General features: G+C 45.2%; 1 long non-coding RNA gene across 1 annotated transcript; it reads left to right on the forward strand.

Annotated features, from left to right (window-relative positions):
* Nucleotides 1-11,992: 11,992 nt before the first annotated feature.
* On the forward strand, nucleotides 11,993-23,314 carry LOC142741331 (uncharacterized). Its single transcript, XR_012881101.1, has 3 exons — nucleotides 11,993-12,160; nucleotides 20,021-20,155; nucleotides 21,602-23,314. It is a non-coding gene; the product is annotated as an uncharacterized LOC142741331 (long non-coding RNA).
* The last annotated feature ends 253 nt before the right edge of the window (nucleotides 23,315-23,567 follow it).

Raw genomic sequence — 23,567 nt, forward strand, 5'->3', positions numbered from 1 at the left:
CCTCCAAAAAAAAATATCATGCCCATATCACGGTACAGAATTAGGAATGTAACAGCCGTATGTGGCAGGACATAGTCATCAGAACAAGGAAATACATCCCCAATTTATTCTTGTAACCATTGCTAAGATGCATGACTTCCACTAATTCACGGGCCGCAGGTGTTGGATTTATCTACTAATAAATGCAATGCCCACATTTATTTTTTATTTCAAGAACACTTGTGGGGGTCCATGTTCTGAATAGACAGATGTGGGCTCCTGCACAATAAACCGTATTCATTTGTGAGTGATCAAGTCCTGGATTTAATTGTCCAAGAAATGTATAAAAAAAATCAAAAAGGGGAAAATTAGTTTTACAGTCTGAAATAAATAATTTACTACCTCCCCATGAGAATCCCTCTCTCCCTTGGAAAGCTCAGAAACGAAAAAAAAAATGAATAAATGAAATTGACTCCCTAAAAAGAATCCCCCCACCCCACCCTTTTTGGTGTTCGTTAAATTATAGATAAAATTAATAATTAGAAACGGTGTGATAGGTCTCAAAACAGGGGTAGTTGCACAGGCCTGGCTTTGAAGGGCACATGGGGCAGTAAAACCGGGTATCCCTCCTCCTTCCATGTTTACTGCACACCCGGCATCTCTTTTGGGGGTATTCCTTATTCTCAGTGGCAGGGACGGGGTGAAGGAAGTGGCGCTCAGTGAGCCTTTTGACATTCTCTGACTCATAGGATTCTCCAGGTGCGGGGGAGTCAAACAGGAGGTGCTCTATAATTTTCTCCTGATACTGGAGGAAACTGAGCGTTCCCTGGGTCTTGTACAGCACATAGCTGTTGTAAGTGGCCATCTGGATGAGGTAGATCGCTACCTTTTTATACCAGGCCCTAGTTTTGTGCTTGACCAGGTACGGTTGTAGGACTTGGTCAGATAGATCGACTCTCCCCATGAACTTGTTATAGTCCACCACGCAGACCGGTTTCCTCTTATCAGAGGTAGCGCCCCTCTCTCACTGCCACTGTGGTGTCCTCGTGCACGGTGGAGAGCATGTACACGTCCTTTTTGTCACTCCATTTGATAGCGAGCAACTGGTCACTGGTGAATGAGAGTGACGCACCCCTTACTAGTCGCCTGGACACCAGTTGTTGAGGGAAGCCGACTCTATTTTTGCGCACCGTCCCACAGGCCCCTGTATTCGCATCATGGAGGGACTTATACAGGGGGACACTGGTGTAGTAATTGTCGGTGTACACATGGTACCTTTTCTGTAGGAATGGCACCATGAGTTCCCAGACAATTTTCCCACTAATGCCAATATCCTCTGGGCATCCTGGGGGATTAAGGTGGCGGTCCCTGCTCTCATATATAAAAAAGGCACAGGTGTAGCCCGTTGTGCTCTCGCACACCTTATAGAGTTTCACTCCGTATCGGGCTCTTTTGGAGGGGATGTATTGGCGAAACGATAGATGGCCCTTGAAGGACATAAGGGACTCGTCTACCGCTATTTTTTGTCCTGGGGTGTACAAATTTAGAAAAGACTCAGATAGGAGGGAGATGAGGGGTCTCAACTTGTTGAGGCGATCATGGCCTGGGTCACTTCTTGGGGGGATTTGGGAGTTGTCCGAGAAGTGCATGAAGCGCATTAGAGTCTCATAGCGCGTTCGGGCCATGACAGCAGCAAATACAGGGGTAGGCCAGTAGGAGCGGATAGAAGGTTTTGTCAATGTAGATTACAGTAACGTTTTTATTTTTAAAAAACGAGCATTTTTGGCCAAGTTATGACCATTTTCGTATTTATGCAAATGAGGCTTGCAAAAGTACAACTGGGCGTGTTGAAAAGTAAAAGTACAACTGGGCGTGTATTATGTGCGTACATCGGGGCGTGTTTACTACTTTTACTAGCTGGGCGTTGTGTATAGAAGTGTCATCCACTTCTCTTCACAACGCCCAGCTTCTGGCAGTGCAGACACAGCCGTGTTCTCCAGAGATCACGCTGTGACGTCACTCACAGGTCCTGCATCGTGTCGGCACCAGAGGCTACAGATGATTCTGCAGCAGCATCGGCGTTTGCAGGTAAGTCGATGTAGCTACTTACCTGCAAATGCTGATGCTGCTGCAGAATCAACTGTAGCCTCTGGTGCCGACACGATGCAGGACCTGTGAGTGACGTCACAGCGTGATCTCTCGAGAACACGCTGTGTGTCTGCACTGCCAGAAGCTGGGCGTTCTGAAGAGAAGTGGATGATACTTCTCATCAGAACGCCCAGCTAGTAAAAGTATTAAAAACGCCCCGATGTACGCACATAATACACGCCCAGTTGTACTTTTACTTTTCAACACGCCCAGTTGTACTTTTGCAAGCCTCATTTGCATAAATACGAAAATGGTCATAACTTGGCCAAAAATGCTCGTTTTTTAAAAATAAAAACGTTACTGTAATCTACATTGCAGCGCCTATCTGCTGCAATAGCAGATAGGGGTTGCAAAATCTGGTGACAGAGCCTCTTTAAACGTACAGAATAAAAACTTGTAACATAGCACATCAGGTTAAAACCTCACATATGGAATTACAGTAATGGCCAAAGTTTTCGCCCGTCGGGTTTGTGATGGGTCGACAGGCGAAACCATTAGGGCATTGCTTTGATTCTACATGATAGCTTTTAACCTGATGTGCTATGTTACAAGTTTTTAGTCTGTACGCTTAACATGAAAAAAAAGGGAAGAATTTTTACTAACCACGAGGAGTGGTCAGACTGACAACAATTTGCACTGCATTTTCCATTCTATGTGGACTCTTAGGCTGGATTCACACACACTAATTACGTCCGTAATTGACGGACGTATTTCGGCCGCAAGTACCGGACCGAACACAGTGCAGGGAGCCGGGCTCCTAGCATCATACTTATGTACGATCATGGAGTCCCTGCATCGCTGCAGGACAACCGTCCCGTACTGTAATCATGTTTACAGTACGGGACAGTTTTCCTGCAGCGAGGCAGGGACTCCTAGCATCGTACATAACTATGATGCTAGGAACCCGGCTCCCTCCAGTGTGTTCGGTCCGGGACTTGCGGCCGAAATACGTTCCGTCCTTTACGGACCGAACATGCTCGTGTGAATCCAGCCTAAATGTAAGATGCTGCTTTAATATGAAGCTCCGAGTCTAATGCATAAGACTTTACATATAAGCAATCCCCTACCCCTTCTTATTAGTATGATTATTTCTGAGCAGACTTTTTTTTAAATAAACTTTGTTAACACTTATTTATCTATTTATTTAGTCCCACTAGAGAATGTCACAATGCGATGCATACAATGCTTTGATATACTTAGTATACCAAAGCACTAATACCTAACAGGCATTTAGCAGAGCACAGCATGTTCCACTGTTTCCATAAATCCCATTCTCTTCTATGGGAGTTACGGAAACAGCAGAGCAAAGCGAGCTCAGCTGTTTCCACAATTCTCAGCCAGCTCTGCACTGATTTTCCGCATGGATCATGGTCCTGTGAATATGCCATAAATGTTTAAAATAGGTCAGTCTTTGAGGGGTTTAATATATATTTACACACTTATCAGCATTGGATGTTGCAGTACACATGGAATTCCCCCTTAAAAAAATATATAACGTACATATACAAATAGAGGTAATGGATTAGGGGTGAGACTTGTCTTGCTATAGATAAGAAAAAAGGTCAAGACAGTAAAAAAGTTTATAAATTCACATATTGAGAGTAGACTGGTATTTTTCCAGCAAACATCATTGTTACCATTTTAAGGAAAGACAAATGAATAATACAGGTCCATCCATTATAAGAAAAAGCAAGTGTAAACATTAGTAAATGCATACATGGGTAAGATAGATCTTTTGCACATTTCTTTCATCCATTGTTAACAAAAACAAACAGCAAAAGATAGGAAAATATAATCGAGATAGGAAAAAAGGTGTTTACACAGAAAATGGTTGTTTCTTGCAGCTAGCCTAGAAACTGGTTATTGTTCAAACATGGATAATGATTGTAAATGCAGAGAGCAAGTGCTATACAGCTAAGGGCCCGTTCACATCAGCGTTGCTTTCCGTTGAAGGGTTCCGTCTGAGGTTTCCGTCGGTGGAACCCCTCAACGGAAAGGCAAATGGAAACCATAGCTTCCGTTTGCATTACCACTGATCTCAATGGTGACGGAAACTTTGCTAATGGTTTTTATTTGTCACCGCTGCGACAGCGTTCCGTTGTTTTTGACGGAAACTATAGCACAGTCGACTGCACTATTCATTCAGCCAAAACGACGGAATCCTGACACAAACCTATGGTTTCAGTTTGGATTCCGTTCATGGGTTCCCCTGACAGAAAGCTCTGACGGAACCCATGAAAGGAGTCCCGACAAAGATGTAAACCAAGCCTAATTAAAATGTTTTCAATGAGCACTTATTACAGTTACCATATATGTTGCTAGAATCACAGAAATGGATTCTATGGGGTTCATGTGTAAAAAGTGTCAGTGGAAGGAAGGAAAAGTCCTAATTTAGTGTTTAGATGAGGCTTTGCAACTGAGGCCTCTACCTACACTGTATGGTTTACCATGCAGTAACGGGTGTTTGTTCTTTAGGGTTAGGAGTGAATCATAATTCTTAAAGTGGGATTTCGTTTAGGTGTTTGTTTTTTGTTTTTTTTTTCATGCGCAGTTTTAGATAAAAAGTTATACATCCCCCATTGAACTCAATAATAAATCCACATTTGGAAAGGTCCCCTAGTGGCCACTGCAGGTAGCCAGAATTGTAATATTTCTATAATGAAATTTGGAGCTCTGTCCAAATAAAGATATATGGTTCAGTTTCAATGTAGAAGGCTATGGGCCCCTAGTTTAAGGGGTCTGAAGAGTCAGAGAGAGTACTGGTTCCACTTATGTTTAATTTATACTTGCAGGTCAGAATCTTACTACAGATCCATTTGTCCCTACAGGCTCTTGAGATGTGGCATGCATTGTGCGATGTATGTCTTATACATTTCGTACATGTCTTATACGGAAACAGCTGAGAGTTTGGCAATTCCCATAAACTGCTATAGAAAGAGCCGCACACATGCACAGCCAACTCTCCTCCACTCTGAAGTGCTGAACATGTCAGAGATATATAATACTGTATATCGATAGGCCATAATTACCTTAGATTGCAATACCACTTTAAAGGAGCAATCTGGGTAAAATTGATGGTCGTAAGTCTGTACAAGGCATAACACAGTAACACTTTTACCCAGATTGTTCCTTTAATTTCTCAAAATAGAACTCATACAGCCCCACAGTTCCGCCCAGAACAGTAAGGAGTTTTTTGCCAATTAGCGTTATTGTAAGGCTTACGGAATGTGCCGATCCATTCAGCGCTGATGCATGTAAATGTATCTGTGTGTTATAGACGCAGGTACAATTAGTGCAAGAGGGGGTGGCGGCGGCTGGTTTCAGCAGCAGCCTATAATATTCATTTGTATCTACGTCCAGGGGATGCAGATATAAGTGAATGTGGCTGTCGCTAGCACCGGGGCCCCCTCCGTTGCTAGCGACGCTACTTGGCATGAGGGGGGCAGTGCCGCCCGGCCCATAAATGTTAGAGGCCAGGCAACATGGGCCCCGTAGTGGCGTCGCTAACGCTGAAGCAGCCATAACGGCTGCTAGAGGCGACACCGGGCATGGGAGGAGGCAGTGTCGCAATTTTGCTTTACCATTTTCCTTGTCAATTGGGCATGTGCCTACATACTCTGACACTGACCAATCAGTGCTGACAGTATCAGACTGTGTAGGGATGTAATAATAAACCTATAAAACAACCTCAAAGCAGAAGAAACAGGGAGTCCCCACTATATGCAGAACAACCAAAAAACAAAGGGGACATAGCACCCAATATAGTACTTATGAATATATAACTGACACGTATCTTCATAAAATATTTAATCTTTATTAGTACATGATGAATAATAATACGTGATATCAGAAATAATGACAATGATAAAATAAGTCAGATTCCAAGAACAGCATCAGAGTGGTATAGATGTAATTATACCTGAGGGTATACAGAACAACCTATCTAGAGACAATAATGCCAAATCCACGTAAACACCATGTAATATAAAGGACATGTGCAGCTGTAAAAGACAGCATAGATACACAGCCCAAGAAAAAATGTAACTATAGGTAAGTAGACATGAATGGTAAATATCAATATGTATACAGCCCTAATTAGAATGCTATCAAATAGGGGAAAGGCATATTACCAAAGAAGATAAAACATACCTATAGACATGGTGAGAGGAAATGGACATCAGCCTAGATATGGCACAGAAAAAAGGGCACCTGAAAAAAAGGGCTCCCTCACCGGTCAGGTGACAGGTCAGGTGACTGGACTGGTCCACTCCCGGGCCGGCATCAACACCAGTGAGAGCGCCGCTGCAAGACTCCTGCCTTCTTCTGACGGTGAGTGACATCAAAGCAGAGCGGAGAGTGGCAGCAGTAGGCTACCTCTACCGCTCTCCGCTCTGGTGGCATTGTGGCACAAAGTATAAGGGGGAGGAGGGTTGTGTGGCACTATGTACAAGGGGGAGGGGGGTTGTGTGGCACTATGTACAAGGGGGAGGGGGGTTGCGCGGCACTATGTACAAGGGGGGGGGAGTTGTGTGGCGCTATCTACAAGGGGGCTGTGTGAGGCGCTATCTACAGGAGGGCTGTGTGTGGAGCTATCTACAGGGGGGCTGTGTGTGGAGCTATCTACAAGGGGGGCTGTGTGTGGCGCTATCTACAGGGGGGCTGTGTGTGGAGCTATCTACAGGGGGCTGTGTGTGGTGCTATCTACAGGGGGGCTTTGTGTGGAGCTATCTACAGTGAGACTGTGTGTGGCACTATCTACAGGGGGGCTGTGTGTGGAGCTATCTACAGGGGGCTGTGTGTGGAGCTATCTACAGGGGGCTGTGTGTGTAGCTATCTACAGGGGGGCTGTGTGTGGAGCGATCTACAAGTGGGGCTGTGTGTGGCGCTATCTACAGGGGGGCTGTGTGTGGAGCGATCTACAAGGGAGCTCATGTGGATGATTTTTCCATTGACAGGTAGCAGAGTTACACAACTGGAAAAAAAATCCCTGTCATGTAACTCTGCTACCTGTCAATTGAAAAGTCATCCACCACAGGATCTCCCTCTTGACTTTCATTGTTTTCAGCCTTTTGGTTTGTCCTGCAGCTGCTGCCATGATGAGCAAATGTTATACCCAAGATAGGAAAAGTAAGACTATTTATAACCTGAAATATAATATCTGTGATATCCAGACAGTCTAGAGATCCGCAGTGAGAATGTGCGCTTTTTATATGAAGAAGGATCTGGCCGTGATTTGATGTGTTTATGCGGGATATTGGGCGTGGCTTGCATGTCCCACTTTTCCCGAATTCAAAAGTTGGGAGGTATGATTCACCTTACAGTGCAGACCCCCTCCATTTCCCTGTAACGGCTCCGCATGGAGTGCTTGAAGGCCCAGCCGCCGTGTCCCAATACCGCCTCGCAGTACCCCATCACCACTGGGTCGTTACAGCTGGGCTTTAAAAGTGTCACCACGATTGGGTCTTTGCCAGACCTCAGCGCACTGTAGAGGAACTGCCCCATCCTCATATTGTTATGTATTTGTATTACCACGGCTCTTTATCAGAAGGGGGGTTAGCCACCCATGAAAATGAGTGGACATATGGTGACTGTTTGGCTTGAGTTTCTGGCTGAGTATCTTATTCTTGTATTATATTTATATATTTGGCTTATTATACATTTAATAAATGCCGTGGCCAAAAATTTTATACCACCAGATCTGGGTTTTGTTTTTTTGTAAGTTAATTTATAACCCCTTAATGACCAGCCTATTTTAGACCTTAAAGGGAAGGTGTCATGACATTTTTTTTTATTTTTTTTTATCATATTGCTTTTAATATGATATTAACATACATTTTATTTATTTGTGTTCTTGTGTTCTACTTTTTACTTTGTTCTTACTTTTACTTCTGTATGGGAGCTGCCATTTTTTTTTCATCTCTGTATGTGTCGATTAACGACACATACAGAGATGGAATATAGCACATACAACCCCATAGAGAATGTGAACGGGAGCCGTTCCATTCACAGAAGTGTATGCCGTCTGTGTGGGAACGGCGCATGCGCCGCTCCCACACAGACCAAAACTAAGCTCGTTTGCAGAGCGAAATCCGGCACCATTTTCATGTGGACCGGAAGCCACGGCCGGACAGTAAGATGACGACTTACGACCGCGGCTTCCGGCCATATGCTCAAGGAAGCGAAGGTGCAAGGAATAGGAGCGGAGGTGGCGGCGGCGGCAGGAGAAGGTCATTTATGTTCGTGTATGTGATGTGTGTATTATGTTCGTGTATGACCGTGTTATACTGACTGCTGAGCACTATATCTAATCCTCCTACACTGTGCAGTCGCTCAGAAAATGGCGGCACACAGTGTAGGAGGTTTGAAGATTCAAACCTCTCCTTCTCCTGGCACTAGCTAGAAGAAGGGAGGGGGGATTGTGTGAGGACACGAGAGAGAGTGTGTCTACCCCAAACTTGCAGCATAAAGCAATGAGGTTGCTTTACCACATTGACCATGCTGCAATTTTGGGAACTGCTCCCTCTAGTAGCCAGCACATGGAAATGTTAAAAATTAAAATCTAATTTATAAAGTACAGTAAAAAATAGTGTAATACCGTGTTAGCCAGAGACAATATGAAATGTTAAATACTTTTGTGTCAAAAAAGACAAATGTATAATAGGTATGATACCTTTATTGGCTACCCATAAAAGTTCTATATGCAAGCTTTCAGAGCACACAGGCTCCTTCTTCAGGCGGGGATTTGTTAACTCGTATCATACCTATTATACTTTTGTCTTTTTGACACAAAAGTATTTAAAATTTCATACAATCTAATTTATAATATTTCCTGACTTGTGAAAAAATTAAAAAAATTAAAACAATGTGTAGTCACTTAAATAATAATTGTTTAACTAAAGAAAAAAATAATAATTTCTAGCGACACATTCCCTTTAACCCCTTAATGACCGGGCCATTTTGCACGTTAATGACCAAGGATTATTTTTTGTTTTTTCACGGTTGCATTCCAAGAGTCGTAACTTTTTTTTTATTCCGTCGACATCGCCGTATAAGGGCTTGTTTTTTGCAGGACGAGTTGTATTTTGTAATTGCACCATTTTTAGATGCTTACAATATATTGATTAACTTTTATTAACTTTATTTTAGGAGAGAATTGAAAATAAGCAGCTATTCCAGCATTAATTTTCACGGTATAAATTTACGCCGTGTACTATGCAGCGTAAATAACATGTTCACTTTATTCTATGGGTCGGCACTATTACGTGGATACCAAATATGTAAATGTTTTATATGTTTTCCTACGTTTGCACAATAAAAACCCTTTTAGAAAAAAATTACTTGTTTTTGCATCGCCGCGTTCCAAGAGCCGTCATTTTTTTTTTTTCCGTCGATGTGGCCGTATGTGGGCTTAATTTTTGCGGGCCAATGTGTAGTTTTCATTAGTACTATTTTGGGGTACATAGGACTTATAGATTAACTTTTATTTTATTTTTTATGGGGGGAATGCGAGAAAAGAGAGAATTTTGCCGTTGTTTTTTGCGTTTTTTTTGGACGCCGTTCATCCGGCGGTTTAATTAATGTGTTAATTTTATTGGTCAAGTTGTTACGATCGCGGGGATACCATATATGTGTATGTGTGATTTGTTTTGACACTTTTACTGAATAAAACCACTTTTTGGGCAAAAAAAGTAGTTTTATTTGATTTTGACTGTAATTATTATTTTTTTTTTCTACAAACTTTATTTAACTGATTGACATTTTTTTTTTTTAAGTCCCATCAGGGGACTTCACTATGCGATCTGTTGATCGCATTTATAATGCTTTGGTATACTTAGTATACCAAAGCATTATTGCCTGTCAGTGTAAAACTGACAGGCAATCTGTTAGGTCATGCCTCCGGCATCGCCTAACAGGCAGATGCTGAAGGCAGACCTGGGGGTCTTTGTTAGACCCCCGGCTGTCATGGAAACCCGACGGCGACCCGCGATTTGTTTGCGGGGGCGCCGATCGGGTGACAGAGGGAGCTCCCTCCCTCTGTCAAACACATTAGATGCCGCTGTCACTATTGACAGCGGCATTTAATGGGTTAAACTGCCGGAATCGAAGCGCGCTTCGATTCCGGCAGTTGCAGCAGGAGCCAGGCTGAGTATAACAGCCGTGCTCCTGCCGCTGATCACGTGGGTACAGTCTCAGTACCCGCGCCATCACAGGACGGATATATCCGTCCTCCTGCGCGAACTAGCAGCTGCTGAGGACGGATATATCCGTCCTTCGGCGTTAAGGAGTTAATGACCAAGCCATTTTTTACGTTTTTCCATCGTCTCATTCAAAGAGCTATAACTTTTTTATTTTTGCGTCGACATTGCTGTATAAGGTCTTATATTTTGCGGGACAAGTTGTAATTTTTAATAGCAACATTTTGGGGTACATAGATTTTATTGATTAACTTTAACTTTTTTTGGGGGGGAATAGAAAAAAAACTGCAATTTCGCCACACTTTTTTGCATCCTAAATTTACGCAGTTTACTGTATGTTATAAATAACACAATAATTTTTTCAGCGGGTTGTTGCAACGATACCAAATTTATATCGATTTTGTATGTTTTACTACTTTTACACAGTGAAAACACTTTTTTAAAATTATTTCTTTTTGCGTCTCCATATTTGAAGAGCCATAACTTTTTTATTTTTTCGCCGATGCAGTTGTATGAGGGCTTTTTTTTGCGGGACGACTTGTAGTTTTTATCGGTACCATTTTGGAGTAGATGCGACTAACTTTTTTTTACTTTTTTAATTGTCCCACTAGGGGACTTCAATATGCGATCATACGATCACATTTATAATACACTGCAATACTTCTGTATTGCAGTGTATTATGCCTGTCCGTGTAAAACGGACAGACATCTGCTAGGCCATGCCAGCAGGCATTCACTACAGGCAGACCTGGGGGCCTCTATTAGGCCCCCGGCTGCCATCGGAGACACAGACACTCGGCGATCTTGTCGTCGGTGGGATGAGAGGGAGCTCCCTCCCTCTCTCCATAACAACTCAGATGCGGCGCTAGCTATTGAGCGCCGCATTTGAGGGGTTAAACGGGTGAGATCAATACTAATATCGATCTCACACGTTCGAGCAGGGATGCCCCCAGCCCTCAGCTACATGGCAGCTGAGAGCAGGGAGATTTAACGGCTCCCTGCTCTGTTTACTTATTCCGATGCAGCGCCGTAAAAAGGCTATTGCATTGGAATAAAGCCCATTAGGGGCCGCCGTAAAAACACTATGGGGCGGTCACTAACGGGTTAAGGTTTGTATATTGCATATAACCATGGGTACAGGCCATGAAGTGGCCTGCTCACACAGTTTTAAGTTCAAGTCTTTGAATAGGGTACAGTCTCTTTAAAGATGCCTCAAAATAATTACATTTGCTAACATCTACAATGGCTTCAATTTACAGGTTCTTCAGAACAACATCGACAGTAGGCAACAGATATACTCCTACTTATCTTTCCCTGGGCACCCTCCAACATGGGCTCTATCCATTTTCCCCTAGGTGCCTGCTTCTACTCGCAAGGAATCCTCCTTGTTCCCCTACAGTCTCTCTCTTGTAGGGAGGACCTCCATCCTGCAGCTTCTTGCCAGGCTCAGGCCATACTCTCTCCCTACCAAGTTGCAACAGCTCTCTCTGTCTCCCATGTGTGTGCTAACGCACGCACGCACGCACACACGCACACACACACCCACCCTCCTGTTTCCCAACAGACAGCAGTTTATATGAAGTCACTGGGGACACCTGGTGGCTGCAGATAACATAGCAGGCATACAACAGAACATAGATGAGACATCACTCCACACAGGAGGGAACACTGAACGCTTGTAGTCACAAACATGGAGGATGCACAGGGGAGACAGTTCAATTTAAAGAGGCAGTATAACTCCCTTACACGGTTGAATCCACAGCTGTGGCCCACTGTGACTGAACACTGTTTGGAGCGAACGGCCGCTATTTAATACTAAAGTGCCGCCCCAACGAGAGGTATGCATAATTGCCAACATTTGATTTTCTTCCCCCAGGGACAGTTGGGAATTGGCGTCTTTGATGGGTGTGTCTTATGGGGGCGTGGTTTATCTGTTGGGTGTTATACATTTAATAAAGGCCGTGGCCAAAAAATTTATACCACCAGATCTGGCTAGTGGGGTGTGGCTTTCCAGAATTTCTGCATACAATAAAACAAACAAAATTTCTGCACTGGTTTGGCTGACAACTACTATGGTGGCTGGTATGTCTCTGGTTATCTGGTTGTTTCCAGGCAGGTGATGTCTCACTTTATCACTAAGACTAGGAGATATGTGCTGACCACTAATGGCAGCGTAAAAACCAGTGTAGATAGTGCCGCACTCAGTGCTCCTTGTAGATATTGCCTCACAAATCTCCCCGTGGATATTGCCACACACTGCTTCCTGTAGATGATGCCACAGTGCCCCCTGTAGATAGTTCCAAATGGCCCCCATGTAGATAGTGCCACAGTGCCCTCCGTAGATAATACCACAATGCCCTCTGTAGATAGTGCCACACACAACCCCTGTAGATGATGCCACACAGACCCCCTGTAGTTGATGCCACACAGACCCCCTGTAGATGATGCCACACAGACCCCTGTAGATAATGCCACACAGACTCCTGTAGATGCCACACAGACCCCCAAGCGATGATGCCACACAGACCCCTGTAGATGATGCCACACACCCCTGTAGATGATGCCACTCACACCCTTTAGATAGTGCCACACATAGCCCCCTAGTAGATAGTACCGCACATAGCCCCCTGTAGATATTTCCACATGGCACCCCTGTAGATAGTGCCACAGTGCCCTCTGTAGATAATACCACAATGTCCTCTGTAGATAGTGCCACACCCTCCTGTAGATGCCACATACAGCCCCCTGTAGATGATGCCACACACAACCCCCTATAGATGATGCCATAAACAGCCCCCTGGAGATGATGCCATGCAGACTTCCTCTAGATGATGCCACGGACTCGCTGTAGATGATGCCACGCAGACCCCCTGTAGATAATGACACGCAGACCCCTGTAGATGATGCTACACAGACCCCATGTAGATGATGCCACGCAGACCCCTGTAGATGATGCCACACACCCTCCCTGTAGATGATGCCACACACACCCTCTGTAGATGATGCCACACACACACCCCCTGTAGATGCTCTGGATTCCGCTGCATGAGGTGCCCCTGACGTCACTGCCCTTATAGGGACGGTCAAGTCATGGGCTCACTCTATGAGCGAAATCCCCGGCCAGGCGTCTGCAATGCTTCTTCGAGGGAGGGGAAGGGGAGATCGGCGCACCAGGGGAAGCCTGGCTCCCTCTATAAGCAGAATCTCTGGCCAGGCGTCGGCAATGCTCTAGCCGGTGATTGCACTGCAGGAAGTGCCCCTGACGTCACTGCCATTATATGGACAGTGAAGTCATGTGCTACTCCTGGAGCGCTAGAATCCCCGGCCAAAGCGTTTCTGACTCCCTTGCCGGGAATTCCACTCATAGAGAGAGTCCTGACTTTACTGTCCATATAAGGGCAGTGAAGTCAGTGGCACCTCCTGCAGTGGAATCCCCGGCCAGGGTGTCGGCAACGCTTTGGCCGGGAATTATGCTCCAGGAGGAGTGAATGGCAGAGCAGGAAGCGGATAGTTTCCTGCTCTGCCATAGTATTCAATTGTATTTGCGTACTGAGGACGCAGATACATTTGAATGTACTAGTTGCCGGGACAAGTCCCGGGACAGTAATTTACCGGGACTGTCTCTATAAATTCGGTACAGTCCCAGCAAATTTGGGACAGTTGGTGTAATGACTGGGTAAGGAGACAGACAGGTGAGCCCTAATCAACCCGCCACTCTTGCATGACCCATCCTAGGCAACGGCGTACAGCTGGGCGACGGTCCTTACGCTCAATACGTGCACGAGAGACAAACAGACAAGGGTACACACAAGCTAAGGGAAATGGGGCAACACCGTGAGCAACAAGAGTAGTGAACGAACTGAGTCAAACCAGGAGTGTACGAGATACCAAACGCAGAGCAGGAGCGTAGTCAGTAAAGCCAGGGTCAAAATGAAGCTGAGGTCAATAGTAATAGCTGGAACAGCAGAGCCAGGAAACAAGAGAGAATCACAGGCAAAGACAAGAAGCAAATAAAGGTATACATAGACTGAGGGCGGGAGCTAGAACCGTCTGGCCAGGCTGTGATAGGTTCTCCCACTCCTCAGCCTACTAGCCTGAGTGGTAGCAGATCGAGTCACTCTAACAGACCTAGGAGCAGATGCAGACTGATTAACCACGGGCGTCAACACAGAAGCTGTGTCTGGCAGATCCTTTACAGTACCCCCCCTTTTATGAGGGGCCACTGGACCCTTCCTAGGTGGACTTGGCTTATTGGGGAACCGAAGATGGAACCGAACCTCCTGAGCAATACCCCAGCGTGAACATCCCGGGCAGGTACCCAAGTCCTCTCCTCAGGCCCGTATCCTCTCCAATGGACAAGGTACTGGAGGGAACCTTGGACCATCCTGCTGTCCACAATCTTGGCCACCTCGAATTCTTCCCCTTCAGGGGTAAGAACAGGGACTGGAGGTTTCCTCGAGGTAACCAAGGACGGGGAGCAGCGTTTCAGGAGGGAGGCATGAAACACGTCGTGTATTTGAAAAGACGGGGGTAACTCCAGCCGGAAGGAGACAGGGTTAAGGACCTCAATGACCTTGTACGGCCCTATATACCGGGGAACAAATTTTTTGGACGGAACCTTAAGGCGCAAATTTTTTGAAGAAAGCCACACCAGATCCCCGACCACAAACAAGGGGTTAGCAGAACGTCTTCTATCTGCCTGAGTCTTTTGTATGCTCTGGGACGCCTCTAGGTTCTTCTGAACCTGGGCCCAGACTGTGCACAGTTCCCGATGAACGACATCTACCTCGGGATTGTTGGAACCACCTGGTGAAACGGAGGAGAACCGTGGATTAAACCCAAAATTACAGAAAAATGGGGAGACCCCTGATGAGTTACTGACCCAGTTATTAAGGGAAGATTCGGGGAGGGGAATGAAGGAGACACAATCATATTGGCAGTCAGAGATAAAACACCTTAAATATTGTTCTAGAGACTAATTAGTCCTCTCAGTTTGGCCATTAGTTTCAGGATGGAAGGCTGAGGAGAAGGACAGATCAATCTCCAACTTTTTACAGAAAACTCTCCAAAACAATTAAACAAATTGTACCCCTCTGTCAGAAACAATATTGACAGGAACCCCATGGAGACGCAGGATGTGTTTGACAAACAAGGTAGCTAACGTCTTGGCATTGGGTAGTTTCTTGAGGGGCACAAAGTGGCACATCTTATTGAAGCAGTCTACTACAACCCACACCACCGACTTGCCTTGAGATGGAGGCAGATCGGTGATAAAATCCATGGAGATATGGGTCCAAGGTCTCTGGGGAACGGGCAAAGAACATAGTAAGCCTGCTGGTCGGGACCTGGGAGTCTTGGACCTAGCACAAATTTCACAAGAGGCGACGTAGGCCTTAACGTCTTTAAGCAAACCAGGCCACCAATAGTTTTTAGCAATGAGGTGCTTGGTACCCAGGATGCCAGGATGGCCAGATAGTGCAGAGTCATGATTTTCCCTGAGTACCCTTAGCCGGAATTGCAGGGGAACAAACAGCTTGTTCTCAGGAAGGTTCCCGAGAGCTGAACTTTGATCAGCCGCAATTTCGGAGACTAAGTCAGAATCAACAGAGGATATTATTATACCTGGGGGCAAAACACAAGCAGGATCTTCCTCCAAAGGAGGGCTGGCTATGAAGCTACGCGACAGTGCATCAGCTTTAATATTTTTACACCCAGCCCTATAGGTGACGACAAAGTTGAATCTAGTAAAAAACAACGCCCATCGAGCTTGTCTCGGCTTTAGCCTCCGGGCAGATTCTAGGAAGACCAGATTCTTGTGGTCGGTAAGGACCGTTACCTGGTGCCTAGCCCCCTCCAAGAAGTGGCGCCAATCTTCAAATGCCCATTTAATGGCTAAGAGTTTGAGGTTGCCCACGTCATAGTTACTCTCAGTGGGCGAGAACTTCCTGGAGAAGTAGGCACAGGGACGGAGATGGGTGAGGGACCTGGTACCCTGGGACAAGACAGCACCCACTCCCACCTCGGAGGCGTCAACCTCCACGATGAATGGCTCCATTTGGTTAGGCTGAATCAGCACTGGGGCAGAGATAAAGCACTTCTTAAGGATCTCAAAAGCCTGGACCGCCTCCGGAGGCCAGTGGAGGAGATCAGCCCCTTTGCGAGTAAGATCCATAAGAGGATTATCGATGACCGAGAAGTTAGCAATAAATCTCCTGTAATAATTAGCAAACCCCAGAAGTACTGTAATGCCTTCAGGGAGGCAGGTTGCACCCATTCAGCCACAGCCTGAACCTTGGCAGGGTCCATGCGGAATTCATTAGGAGTGAGGATTTGACCCAAAATTGGTATCTCCTGCATCCCAAACACACATTTTTCAGATTTAGCAAAGAGTTTGTTTTCCCGAAGGGCCTGGAGCACCTTCTTGACATGCTCAATGTGGGAGGACCAGTCCTTGGAAAACACAAGTATGTCATTAAGGTACACTACAAGAAATACCCCCAGGTTGTCTCTCAAAATCTCATTTATGAAATTCTGGAAGACCGCGGGAGCATTACACAACCCAAAGGGCATGACGAGGTATTCAAAATGACCTTCGGGCGTGTTGGACGCAGTCTTCCACTCATCCCCCTCTCTGATGCGGATAAGGTTATAAGCCCCACGAAGATCAAACTTAGAGAACCATTGGGCCCCCTGAACCTGATTAAAGAGATCAGGAATCAAAGGAAGGGGATACTGGTTCCTTACAGTGACCTTATTCAAGTTTTGGTAATCGATGCACGGCCTAAGACCACCATCCTTCTTCTCTACGAAGAAGAAGCCAGCACCTACCGGAGAAGAAGAGGGGCGAATGTAACCCTTGGCCAGGCATTCCTGGATATACTCTCTCATGGCTTCACGTTCGGGACAAGAGAGATTAAATATCCTAGCTTTAGGGAGCTTAGCTCCTGGTACCAAATCGATTGCGCAATCGTATTCTCTATGAGGAGGTAACACTTCGGAGGCTTCCTTAGAGAAAACATCAGCGAAGTCCTGAACAAACTCAGGTAGCGTGTTCACCTCCTCAGGGGGAGAAATAGAATTAACAGAAAAACATGACGTCAAACATTCATTACCCCATTTGGTAAGATCCCCAGTATTCCAGTCAAACGTGGGATTATGCAAATGCAACCAGGGAAGGCCTAAAACCAAATCGGACGATAATCCCTGCATCACCAGTACAGAGCACTGCTCCAAATGCATGGAGCCAACAATGAGTTCAAAAACAGGGGTATGCTGTGTAAAATAACCATTAGCAAGTGGAGTGGAGTCGATACCCACTACCGGGACAGGTTTAGGCAAATCAATCAATGGCATAGCTAGAGACATAGCAAATTCCACAGACATAATATTAGCAGAAGACACTGAATCCACGAAGGCACTGCTGGTAGCAGACCTACCCTCAAAAGAGACCTGAAAGGGAAGCAAGATCTTATTAGGTGTCATATTTACGGGAAATACCTGTGCGCCCAAGTGACCTCACTGATGGTATAGCTAACTAACAGGTCTTTCAGGGCGTTCGACAGACCCAATCTAAACTGGCACCTCAAGGCAGGGTCATTCCACCGAGAAGCTACACACCACTTCCTAAAGTCAGAACAGTACTCCTCAACGGGTCTCTTACCCTGACGTAAGGTCACCAGCGGACTCTCAGCAAAGGCAGTCTTGTCAGTCTCGTCATATATGAGCCCGAGAGCAGAAAAAAAAAAGATCAACAGAGGAATGTTCAGGGGCGTCAGGAACCAAGGAGAACGCCCATTCTTGTGGCCCGTCCTGGAGCCGGACATAATTATACCTTAATTATACCTACTCGCTGGCTCTCAGAACCTGAGGAGTGGGGCCTTACACGGAAATAGAGCCTACAACTCTCCCGAAAGGAGAAAGAAGTCTTCCGGTCCCCTGAGAACCGGTCAGGCAACTTGAGGTGGGGTTCAAGAGGTGAGGTGGGGGGCACTACCAGGGTAGCATCACGCTGGTTGCCCCTCTGAGCCAGGGCTTGGACCTGTAGGGAAAGGCCCTGCATTTGCTGAGCCAGGGTCTCAAGGGGGTCCATAGTTGTGTCAGGGACCAGGGTAGAAAAGGTATATGGGCCTGTGATTAGATAATGGCGGGGTAGGGAGACAGACAGGTGAGCCCTAATCTACCCGCCACTCAGTCCCTGCCTACTTGCATGGCCCGTCCTAGGCGACAGCGTACAACTGGGCGACAGTCCCTAAGCTCAATATGTGCACGACAGACAAACAGACAAGGGTACACAGAAGCTAAGGGAAATGGGGCAGTTGCCCACGGCAACACCGTGAGCAACAGGAGTAGTGAGCGAGCCGAGTCAAACCAGGAGTGTACGAGGTACCAAACGCAGAGTAGGAGCGTACTAAGTAAAGCCAGGGTCAAAATGAAGCAAGGTCAATAATAATAGCAGGAGCAGCAGAGCCAGGAAACAGGAAAGAATCACAGGCAAAGACAAGCAGGAAATGAAGGTATAAATAGACCGAGGGCGGGAGCTAGAACCGTCTGGCCAGGCTGTGATAGGTTCTCCCACTCCTGAGCCTACCAGCCTGAGTGGTAGCAGATCGAGTCACTCTATCAGACCTAGGAGCAGGTGCAGACTGATTAACCACGGGCGTCGACACAGAAGCTGTGTCTGGCAGATCCTTTACATAGACAGAGGGAAACCCCTCCTTCTGAAACCAATAACATTCCACAGTCACTAATGACCGCGGCATGTAAAAGGTTAAATGGCCTCCAATCCCGACCGTTAGAGCAAGGTGTCGGATGTATAATACATGTGACTGCTGCGGTCAATCACAGGCTGCATAGGTCACATGGGATAAAACGTCATCTCAGGGCTGCAGAGCGTCATGACATCAGGACGTTGGTGGGACGCGTCGCCATGGTAATTACCCTTTTTATTTCTGTCCGGTTTTCCGCAGCGGACATTTCAGCCGAAAAACTGCACCACAGTTTAGTGCGGTTTTTAGACTGTAATTCCCTGCGGAGCACAGGGCTGATACGGTGTGTGCTTTTAAGCAGCGTATCCACCCTGTGTGAACATACCCTTAGTGCAGTTGCACATAACCGAGTGCCACTCTGGCTGTTTTTCATGGCATCCGAATGGCCCCCGATAGTTTTCATGGCCCATTTATTTTAGCGGGTGAATCGGTTCCGTGAAAACGGACCCAATTCTCCGATCTGTGGAAAGATAGTGGATCACTGATGGGACCCGACGGGCGCACACTGTCATGTGCATGAGGCATAAGTGTTTCTGCCTCCCATACAGCAGGTCCTGAGTTCTAGAGACCCGCTGAAGGAAAAAGCTAAACACTGTGTCGAGATGCAGTGTCCTGTGTAGTTTCCTACTAGTAACCTCCTAGCAATTTGGCATCGTTTTATGAGATTGGAAAACTGGAAAACCCATTTAAACCCATATATTGTCATCTACCTTGGTTACATCTTATGTCCATTTGGTACTTCATAGTGAACCATTTTATAATGTCATTTTCATATTTGTTACACATTATACACAGGTGCAGTTGTAGATCAAAGAAGCAAAATATCACACTGGTGGCTAGATTATTTATTGCATTTATTTTTGATAAAAGAAAAAGACAAAACTTCATTCTTTGTTTTTGGGACAACTATCTCTTGATGTTTTCTATCTATAGACGTTGTCACTTATTCTTGATGGTGCAAATCTATTGACAGAAGAGTCGATTGTAGAAATCTGGAAATAGAGATGGGATTGTTTTTCAGTAATATTACGCCCATAAAGCTGATAACCATATAGGATTTTTACTTAGGTAAGTTTTTTCACAATGTTTGAATGTGGCCCAACTAGAATATGTGACTAGAGCATTGAAAGTACAGAACACCAGGGCAGACTGGCCGCCCGTAGTACTAGAGGATGCTCCTGAGGGCCCAGGGTGTGACACAATAATAGTTCACAAAGGTCCAGCAGAAGACAATTCCATTTGGAGCTACTCCCTTGCCACTACACTCTATTTCTAATGGGTTGGTTCAGAAATATCCTATTAGACCTTATTGATAATGAGTCCTGTGTATAAAATAATAACAACAAAATTTACGGTGCAATTAAAAGTGGACATGCACATAGATGTAGGGGGGCCCTCACAATTATCTTCTCTGGTGAGAACAAGTAATGAGCACAAGTCCAACACTATATATAAATATACACACATACCAACATGCCATGTCAAGGTATCTGTTATGCCCGCGGTCGCTGACTGTCGGCAGCCGCGACCACAGGACTGTATCTTCATGTCGGCATCTCCCTCCTCAGAGATGTCAACACACACGACTGCAGTGCTCTCCTGTGTCTTGTGGGGTGTGCGCACGCTCACTCCCGGCCTTAAAGGGCCAGTGTGCACACCTGTCTAAAGTTTCCCAATCAACCTAGTAACATCCTGAACTTTAAAAAGGGTTTACTCTCCTTGCCTGAGCGTTGTTTGTATTCATGTGTTCGTCTATGCAAATGATCCCTTAGTTGTATCCTGCTCCCAGTGTTCCTGTATCGTGCTTCCCATATGCTGTTGCTGTGTTTGTTCTTGAGCCTAAGCCTATTGTGAGAGTTGTGTGTGCCTCATCTGCCACGTCTGTTGTCATCTGCCACGTCTGTTGCCATCTGCCACGTCAGGTGTCATCTGCTACACCAAGCATCATCTGTGCCTGCTTCACCATGTGTCTGCTACTCCGAGTACCTGCCTGATCTTCTACCCAGGTACCCATATCCGAGCGACTGTTATTGACTGTTGTTTAGCCAGCTGCTTCTCCGCTACGGCGGAGCAGCCTAGTGGGTCCACAAACACACAGCCGTGGCAGTATCTCTTCATAGAGGGCAAAAATATGACGCAACTTTATTTATATTGCCTAAGCCAGTAAACAGTGGGTGGCATTTAAATAGATGTACTGTCTATACATGACTCAATTCCTGCCTAGCCGCATGAGCCCATCTGATGATCAGTACCCAACCTAGGTTTGAAGAGCTTTACCAGTTGAGGTTTGTCATAGCACAGAGAATTTCTAACATATTATTAAATATTTAAACTGTTTTATGTTATCTATAAGTCATATCCGTATGAGCTCCTTGGCTAGGCAAAGCGGTCCCAAACGTAGTATAGATGAGCAGATAACAAGATAACCAGGCCATCAGATATAATGAGAGATCTGCACAAACATGGCCAATCTTAGGCTTCTTATACATAATAAATGCTCTTCTCCACCTCCAGATCCCGAAAAATAAAGGCGCATACTATGGCTATTTCTATGGGGAACAGAAGCTTGAGCAGCTGCTGGACACATCCTATGCCATTCATCGCTGGAAGAATAAAAGAAGATGGAAAAAAATCCATCACAGCAATCAATGTTTTTCCTGAGAATGAATGGCCGGCAATGTATGCTGACAAAACTATGTGTGGCCAAATGTAGTAAGGCTAGAGCTCCACGAGAACATTTGGTTGCCTATGAGTCACGGTAGAATCACAGCATTATCGTGACTTGCGTGCAACCTATATGTAAACCTACGGGGCAAAAGCAACATCGTTGGAATTTTTACAATCGGTCCAAGATGCCGGCATTTTTATACATAATAGGTAGATCATGATTTCATGATCATGATGTCATGATTTTACCGAAATTCGCAAGTAGGCAAATGTTACCATAAAGCTTTAACTTTAATTCTAACAATACATACCGATCTTGATGATGTTAATTATAATCTTCTTGGTGGTAATGATGATGTTGTCTATGATTATTTTGATGGTGATGGTATTGGTCGTCTTGCAGATGGTGTTAGACTGGGGATACACTGTGATCTTGGCCATGACACAGGTCTTGCGGACAAAGTTCACTGTGTGCTCCCGCGTTGAATCGCATGTAATTAAAGTAATGGCAAAAGTACTCCAAACCTGCAGAATTTCTTGCAACTGTCAGGTCACGGTCGCAGGTCGCAATGCTGCCACATTCACTCTAGATATGTGTGATGTACGTAGGGGCACACAGTGATCTTTGGTTGGGTATCCTGTGTCACGGCCATAGTCACCTTGTAGCCCTAGCCTTTTTAGAAACCACGAAGTTATAGTGGTACATTTCTCCCCTTTTTTCAGCCCGCCACTGAATTTACCCAGATCTCAATTTCATTTTCAAGGATGTTGTAGGGATTCTCTGTTAAACAGAAGAATAGAAGATGCTGTAAGTAGTTCTAATGGAGCAATTCTAAGGGACACATACAGCACAATATCATTGCAATATATAGATATCTACACTATGTGGAAAGAAAGCATTCTTTAAATACACCCCAAAAAAGTTAGAAAACTTTTGGATGCAAATTTTCTAAGACTGGCGTTTCATATGCCAGGTTTAGCTTTCTGTTTTGCTGAAATAAGATGCCACAGCTCGAATAAATCTGTTGCATCTTTCCGCTTGTCTGATGAGGGGGGTTGTCTGATGAGGGGCAATGTACAGAGCTAGGAGCTGGAGTAGATTTCTGCTATAATTATCCATTATAATTTTCTGGCGTAAATTATAATAGATTTGTCGTGCAGCAGTGACCCTATCAACTTTGGTAAGCCACGCCCCCTATTCCCGAAAGTGGTGAGGGCAGCGTAAAAACCCCAAAACTTTTATGCCCTTTTGTGACTTTTCTACGCTAGAGAAAGACTGATAAAACAATTGACAGCTAAGATGTCATGTCGCGGTAGGATGCCACGCCTAGTAATCACCTTACTGTTGTTACCTGGGTCATGTATTAATACTTCTCTCAGCTCATCCATTCTCTGAGCCATGAACAGCTTCTTCCTAAAAAAAAACAACCCACAAAAGACATATATCCCCCACTCGTAACCCCCCTCTGTTAGCCGTAGCGTAGGGAGTTGATGGAAAAAGCAGGCCTTGATCTCAAGGACTCGCCCAACCATGTATTACACAGTCTCTCATATATTTCAATGACCGTAATTCTGAATAATTGATTAAAATCTAACATTCCTGTCACATGTAACCCTATCCTGTCAGGGTCTGTCACATGTAACGCTGGTTGTTCTTTATCGACTCAATTAAAATAGGTCTTTAAAGGGAATGTGTCGCAAATGAAACCTTTTTTTTTAAGTGTCGTTACTTATTTCTATTATATTTTTTACGTTTTTTGCTGTATTTTTTTTTTTTCCCGTATGGTGGAAAGTATTAAAAATTAAATAATAA

The sequence above is a fragment of the Rhinoderma darwinii genome, chromosome 2, assembly GCF_050947455.1.
Source record: "Rhinoderma darwinii isolate aRhiDar2 chromosome 2, aRhiDar2.hap1, whole genome shotgun sequence".
In the NCBI taxonomy this organism is placed as follows: Eukaryota; Metazoa; Chordata; class Amphibia; order Anura; family Rhinodermatidae; genus Rhinoderma; species Rhinoderma darwinii.